The sequence below is a fragment of the Etheostoma spectabile genome, chromosome 3 (assembly GCF_008692095.1).
Source record: "Etheostoma spectabile isolate EspeVRDwgs_2016 chromosome 3, UIUC_Espe_1.0, whole genome shotgun sequence".
Classification (NCBI taxonomy): Eukaryota; Metazoa; Chordata; class Actinopteri; order Perciformes; family Percidae; genus Etheostoma; species Etheostoma spectabile.
This window is the reverse complement of record NC_045735.1, coordinates 8,111,865-8,119,979: the sequence shown is the minus strand read 5'-3', so window position 1 is coordinate 8,119,979 and position 8,115 is coordinate 8,111,865. Positions and strand designations below refer to the sequence as shown.

The window sequence follows — 8,115 nt, the reverse complement described above, 5'->3', positions numbered from 1 at the left end:
GCCGTAGCGGCCGCGATAACAGAGTTACCCGCGGAAACACTGGTACAAATAAAGGTTTGCCCCCCATATTACAACAATATACAGCTGTGTTAATGAAAAATTAAAACTGTAGACAAATATCAGAAGTGTGGACTTGCGGTGGACCGCTGTGTGGCGGGGCGCGGAAGTAAGGAGAGAGAGATAGAGAGAGAAGTAGGACAGAGAGCGTAGAAAGATCCAACACAGGCACGGCTGTACAACAAATGGGTCGTAACGCAAAATTAAACCAATCCATATAACACATTGCACGGATGCGAGGACATTAGCACCGTGCGTCCTAAAGGAGCTAACAGCTAACAGACGCTACTAGCTAACAGCTAACAACGCTAACTAGCACCGACTAGCACTGGTCACTGCTGTTGTCTGAAAAACAACAAATGGACAAATTGTTGCGTTTATGGTACACGGTAACCTTGAGACTGACGTATAACCGACTGCTATCTGTTGAGTTTTCCTCCAGATACTCTGTCCTCTGGGACTGTCTACATCTAGAAACTTAGCTGCACGGGGTGCAGTGAAGACTTCCCACGATCAAATTTGCGTGATCGAGCGATTATTTATAAAGCATCATTTATAGAACGCTCCGGGTTTTTTGCAAAGCCCATCTCCCGCTCCATAAAGCCGTCTGCTCATGAGCCAGTCAGAGTAGTTCACTGCACCCCGTGCAGCTAAGTTTCTAGATGTAGACAGTCCCAGAGGACAGAGTATCTGGAGGAAAACTCACAGATAGCAGTCGGTTATACGTCAGTCTCAAGGTTTACCAGTTACCATTAAACGCAACAATTTGTCCATTTGTTGTTTTTCAGACAACAGCAGTGACCAGTGCTAGTCGGTGCTAGTTAGCGTTGTTAGCTGTTAGCTAGTAGCGTCTGTTAGCTGTTAGCTCCTTTAGGACGCACGGTGCTAATGTCCTCGCATCCGTGCAATGTGTTTATATGGATTGGTTTAATTTTGCGTTACGACCCATTTGTTGTACAGCCGTGCCTGTGTTGGATCTTTCTACGCTCTCTGTCCTACTCTCTCTCCTCTATCTCTCTCTCCTTACTTCCGCGCCCCGCCACACAGCGGCCGCAGTCCACACTTCTGATATTGTCTACAGTTTAATTTTTCATTAACACAGCTGTATATTGTTGTAATATGGGGGGCAAACCTTTATTTGTACCAGTGTTTCGCGGGTAACTCTGTTATCGCGGCCGCTACGGCGAAGAACACAGAAGAAGTTATTGAATGCAACTAACTTCAGTTGTTAGAGTAACAGCGTGAGACGAGGTGGGACCGAGACCGGGACCAGGACCAGGACCAGAGATGTGACCCATGGCCAAATATCATAGTTCATAAAAATACAGCGCAGTGACGATACAGACGTTTCATACACACTCGTGTGTATCCGCCATTGACCCTGCTGGACCCGTTCCTAATGATCAGCCGTCTCCTCTGTGAGTAGCGTCCATCACACTCCCTCTCGCAGTTATAAATAGCCTATGTGACAATAAAATTTGTTTTGGTTAAAATCAACAAATAATGTGAGAATAATCTCGATCAAAATTTTGATCAAAATAATCGCGATTATCATTTTGGCCATAATGTGCAGCCCTAAGTACCAGTATCTAAACTTTCTGAACAATACACAGTCCTAACCACAACTGAGAGAGTCTATCCTCCGTTTCCCCTCTCTTTGTCCTCCTCATTCAATCAGTGTGGTCAATACCTGGAAAGACTCAGAACTTAAGCAGCCATTAATAACAATATGTAAGTCTAGAGTTAAAAGAAAAGTCCAGAAGACAATAACTAATGATGAGTCTGATGAACTAATCTAGCTCGTTGTGGGATCCATACTGGGGAAGGGAAACACAAACAGCTCAAGATTAGAAGAAACCCGTGGTGAACGGCCTAATCTCAATGATGACAAATGAAGCGCTCAGAAAATGCCAAAGCACATAATGAAAGAAGTTTTTCATATCCAGTACTTTAGCTGGGTGTGCCTTTGAGAGTGCTGTAAGATTTATTGCTTTGAAATGTCAGATGCCAAAAAAAAATGTTCCTAAACGCAGAAGTGCAGAACTTCTTAATCTCATCTAGTACATTTCAAACAATGCCATGTGTGAATAATCTGGCACAATTCATCTGAATGGAGCTCTTTAGTTTATGAAAGTGTGCAATTTATACAGGCGTAAATCTGCTTTTAGTGAATGTAAGACACCACAAAACTGCCAGCCGCATACCTGTAGTTACCACTGGTGCTATTCAGTAAATCATCAGCCTTGTTCCAGATTTAGAGTATTCACAAAAGGTGATATTTGAAGGAGGACATTGTGGTGGAAAGTCAATTTCCTTCCATTCTCATACATTATAACTCTCATGGGCCATTGAGCCACAGTAACATATAATCAAACATCATATCATGTTCAGTAGCTATAAAGGAATAAGTGGACATAAAGCCTCCTTACTGTGGCTCAGTGGTAGAGCACTCGCCTGCCAATCAGAAGGTGGTGGTTCTGCAATCTTATGTCGAAGTGTCTTGGCAAGCACTGAACCCCGAGTTGCCCCGATGCAGGCCATCGGGTGTAAATGTGTGGAATGTTTATCTGATGAGCAGGTGGCACCTTGTACGGCAGCCTTGGCCAAAGTGTATGTGTACGGTGAATGGTTCCTGTAATATGTAAAAGCGCTTTGAGTAGTCATTAAGACTAAAAAAGCTCTATACAAGAACAGTCCATTTTATTTACAGCTTCTTCTATAATGTACTTCAAACATTTCAGACACTCTAACAGAGGTGCACTATTCCTACAATCCATTTCACTAATCCGGCATCTTTCTATACCGTGATGAATGAGAGCCAATATAGAAATCTGTCATGGATGTTGATTAAAAGCAAACATTGGGTTGACCAGTTGTGTGATTGAAATGTGAGGTGTGCCTGCTTAAACAGAACAGATATATGTGGATCTCAGGTGGCTCCCATAGCGTCGCTATATAAATCTTGGGCCCTCCAGTTTTGCTTCCTGTCTGCTCAATAATTAACTTTAAGGGCACCAATTTTCTTTGAAAATGATAATGTATCTTAAATAAATATGTTCTTTCAAAATACAGAGGGCATAAGATACACACCGTGAAATCCCATAGAGGCAGATTTGTATTTTTAAAGGCCAGTTCATGTTCCAGGATACTTGCAGACTGATAAAGTTCCCTTGGCCTTTGGAAATAAAATCCCCCCATATAACTACATACCTTCACCATACCTATAGATTGACATGGCATGGTAATTCAGTTAACCAACAGCTGGTTTGATGCATTGAGATAATTGCCATTGTACCCCAAAATCACTTACAGAAGGACCCCAAATCGCTTGATATGCAACCAAACAGTACTTGACTACTGTGTACATTGTCCACATTTGCGTGACAGAGAATGCTGCAGATTCAGAAATTCCTACAAAATATCACAATTAAAATGTGGAGTAACACAGACATTGACTTATGGACTGATGGGGGTACGCCATGCGCCACCCAATACTAACCAAAAGACACGGACCGAGTACAGAGAGGGATTCCGTCAGCTGGTTCCGGAATGGGAGTGTGTGCTGCTTGAGAGAGGAAGGGAGACAGACGGTGAGGTAGAAAAGGTGGAAGGCAATGAATAGAGTCTGTTTTTTTTTAGATTATTTTTGGGGGCTTTTCCTTCCTTAGAGTTGACAGGATGAAAGGGGGAGAGAAAGATGGGGGAGGACACGCAGCAAAGGGCCCGGCAGCCAACATAGGGCGAACACTCTCATTGGGTGGCTAGAGGTAGCTCCAGTGTGTCTGTTTAACTACATTGAAATCGCCCACAGTCAGCATTTAATGCGAAGGTGTGGTCTCGTCTCATCATTATTATCTGTGACGAATTAACACTTAATTTCCAAACAGTAGTGGCTTGACGGTTAACGTTAAAGTATGGATTTGATTTGTGGGGGTATTTTGCCAATGGTAATGTTTTAGTGTTATGAGTTAGCAGCACACTTAACAACCGGTCCGTGTGAGTCTGAGTGAGAAAGAGTGGACTGCCACCTTGGCGGTAAACTCTGGATTAAGTTATCTTCTGCTGCTGCGTGCTTAGAAGTGGTGAATTGCAGCTCACAGCACCTTAATAGATATAGTGTCTATACGATCTATTGTCGGCAAAAATGCTTTATATTGAGTTTCCTCTAGACAAGAGTAATTTCGGCTGGGCATTATTGTAAAGGGTAGAAATGCCTTTTTATTGTTTCTCTCAGCGTAGCTGAGGGATTTAAGTTGGACCTTTACTGTGAAGTGAGACACGGAAGACCCAATGTTATTTTGTGCTTTTCTCAACCTTTTTTTTCCAACCTTTATTGTTTGGTATTTAGTGTATTCACAGTTTATTAATATCCAGTGCAGTCCAAACTGTTCCAAATTCCAAACCCCAAGTCTATTGAACTACCCAGAAACCAAGTGTAGATTGGATTAACGGTTACAAATGCTTCAAAGACATTCTTGTGTGTTGTGCTTTTACATAACTTAGACTATAGAAGTTAAATTAAAAATATACAGCAAAGGCTACAAACACTATATAAAAGGGACATGATGATGGGTCCCCAGTATATTGCCCAGTATATATCTATTGGCGGAAAATGATTAACTATAAGCGCCTAGGGGTTTTCTTGATCCACCTGCACAACTTTATTTTTTATTATTCAATTTTTTGTTATTGTGGTCTTGATTTATTGTGCAAAAAAACAAACTCAACTTAAAAAAATGACTGAAGATGTAATCACTGCATACATTCTCAAATTATTAACAGCCAGAAAATGTCCCAAACACCATGACTAACTACTTAACTATGTTTGCTTGTTGTCTGTGAAGTTTGAAGATGTTTGTATAATTTCCTGTTCAGAAGTTTGACTGATCTCTTGATGATAATCAAAACAAAACAGGTTTTCTTCCGTAGAATACTGAAGCAATAAAAGAGTGAGAGTAGAAGATAAGCAGTGTATGGTTGACTGAAATACTAGTGCTGTCTTAGCAACATCCCCAACACTGATCTGACTTCAATTGATTCAGAATATAATTGAACACTGCTGCCCGAGCTCAACTCATGTGTGTCTCCTGGATCGGAACTGTCCGTCTGAAACTGTCCTCCCGGAAAAAAAACTAAAATTAAACCCTCATTACTCGTTCTTCCAAGCAGCAATTACGACCCATAACATTTACAGTGGTACCCCAATCTAGTGGCGTATTTATTACGGCCGAGCAAAGCAGGAAGTAAGGTGATGAAGAATGAGAGTGCAACTCTAGGGCTCTCTTAGGATGGAGAGGTGGATGGGTCAAACTAACAAGGTTTTCAACCAGGAGACTGGAGATTGTGTCCCTAAGTTGCTATGTTCCCCATACCGACAGAGACACAGCATCTGAAAGGCTCACATGGGCTGTGGTTGTTGCGTGATGCAGCTACTACTGGATAAATTATTGTATCCCCCTCAACGGTCGCCACGGCACTGAAGTATTACAAGTGCAATATCATATGACGGACATGGAACCGTAAACATCTGACTGTATCCACCTGTTGTCTTTTTGCTCAGGTATTTCGCTGTCAATATTATTGAAATTAAAAGAGGAGATAACTAAAAAGACAGAAGAGGAAAGCAGATCAAAGTCATGAGAGGGGAGTCAGAGCTCATCAGCTGTGAAGGATAAGCAGCCCCTATGGGAAGTCTTTAACGTTTAATTGATTCCAAGGCTACCACCACACCACAGACAGAATACTGGGCGGTATTGGATGGAGCTCCAGTTATGAAAGCCCTGAGAGGCAAATTGAAAAAATATATTTTGTAGCCAATGTTTGCCCTTTTATCTCCAACATATTTAATCTAACACTCTTTCTGCAAATAGGAGTACTGTATGAGAGCTGCAAGGATGATTTTGGAAACCAATGCCAATTGCCTGGTATTTTAAATTTGTGCCGTAGGTAATCAAAAAGTTACGGGGGTGTTGTATTGGTAACGGCAGGGCAAAAGAAATCATGAAGCAATCTCTCTTTCGCTCGTTGAGTAGAGTTTGTATGGTGCACGTAGCGTCCTAAATGTTGCGGGAATGCATTTTTTGTGTGTACAATGAAATAGAATCCTGCCACAGCACAGTTCCATTCGTTTAAAAATGGTGAATTGGAGTCCTTTAACTGAGAAGGTAAAACCTTTTGTCTATGCTCCATTTGGCTGAACTTTCAATGCCCTTTGTGTCGAGCACTAGAGCTTCATTCTGCATGCAACAGCCACATTTAGCCTAAAGGGTATCTCGTACACAGGAGATATTTGGTACTAGGCGATAAACTTTTGCTTTTGCCAAATGTTACCAGCCCAAAAGAAAAAAAAAGTACTGTATGTAATCTATTTGATATTTTTATATAATTCCAAATGGAACTTTGAGACATTTTGTGAAGGAACATTAAGTCTACATTTATTATGTAAATAATGTTAAACATAACCAACCATATTTACAATAGTAAGAATGTGTAATGCCATTCCTTGTGGTATAATTAGAAGAAAAAGAGGAAGGCTCTCTGTGGGGAGGAAGCTCAGATGTAGTTAGAGAGAGAGAAGAACAGAGTGAGGAGAGAGTTTAAAACAGGATCCTCTGAGGTGGAGAGAGACTAGCGGCTATCTGTGTTACTCAGCCGTGACGCTTCCCACTTTATCCCACCACTGAGCTCTCACACACTACACACACACACCACACACACACACACACACACACACACACAACACACACACAAACACACACAACACACCAACACACACACACACCACACACACACACAACACACACACACACACACACAGGTTCTCATTAAAACCAGGTTGCCTCCCCAAAGTCCAAGCTGCTTCAGTGTTTTGGTTATATGGCATCCAGCATCTACTGCAGCCTGATGACACAAACAAAACAACACAGAAACAGCTGGTCTGTGGTTCTTCTTGATGACTTTTTTTTTAAGATAATTTTTTAGGCCTTGTTATACAGTATAGGACAGCTGACGACATGAAAGAGGGGTAATGACGTGCAGCAGAGGGCCGCTGTGTCGAGGAGTTAACCTCTGGATACCAGGTGTGCTACCAGACGTCTCCGCTTGATGACTTTTAACAGTAAAGACAATGTGTCATCATTTCCTGCACTCCAACATTCAGATGAAATAGTTGCATCACACATTGAAATCCTTCAACATCATCTGCTTTAAACTTCCTCCCCACGTACTGGAGAGGATTTGACATTTCTGCTAAAACTATTATCAATTTCTTATTTTTTTTACTGTTGCGAAGACTTTGAAAGGAATGGCTCCCTACAAGATATCAAAATGCCTCCTAGTGTGATGCATATGTTGTCATACTCAATTTGACTAACATGTGCAGAGAAGGCAGGGGGGGAAAGAAAAATAATAAATAAAAAATAATGTGAAACATAAGCTGACTACATTTTTGGCTTACATAATGTAAGTCAATAATAAATTAGAAAGGCTGTTATTTAGATTTTTGATTTTTGCCTGTTTCAAAGAAAGTAATAATGTTGCAGCTCCAATCACAAATGATCATAAATCTCTTCTGCTTAAATGAAGTTATAAGAGCAATGATCTTTTTTTTAATGAACTGCATGTACCCAGAGTAACAAATTAAGTTCTTTTTTGAACCCTACTTTTTCAGAGAAAAGATGTTTCACATTTCAGGGACTAGTTTTTATTGCCATGATCAAGGTTCATAAGCCTAATTTTGGAGCAATCTTCATGGTATGGTCAGAAATTAAATATCAATAATCACACATAAATGTATTTATTGTGCGGCTATAAACCATAACCTGCGATATGACACATTCTCATGAACAGGTTCGTAGGATATTGTACGAAAAGTTATGCACATTGACGAACCTGATTTCAAACAACATGATATTGCCAAAATATGATATCATACAAAACAAGGAGACCACCAGTGGTCACCGCAACATCAGCTCCGTGGCACCGAGTTGCAGTTGCTACATGTTTAAGCCGCTACACAGCTTTGTGATGCCACCTACGACCTCGGTCCGCGCGGCCGTT

General features: G+C 41.1%; 1 protein-coding gene and 1 long non-coding RNA gene across 3 annotated transcripts in view; one reads left to right on the top strand and one right to left on the bottom strand.

The window, feature by feature from the left end:
- LOC116671754 (uncharacterized) overlaps positions 1 to 2,133 on the bottom strand; it is a 32,264-nt gene extending 30,131 nt beyond the window's left edge. The window contains exon 1 of the long non-coding RNA XR_004327344.1: positions 2,122 to 2,133. This is a non-coding gene — a long non-coding RNA (uncharacterized LOC116671754). The remainder of the gene's footprint in view (positions 1 to 2,121) is intronic.
- Positions 1 to 8,115, top strand: part of lsamp (limbic system associated membrane protein) — a 713,356-nt gene that overhangs the window by 296,949 nt on the left and 408,292 nt on the right. The gene's annotated exons all lie outside the window — the stretch shown is intronic.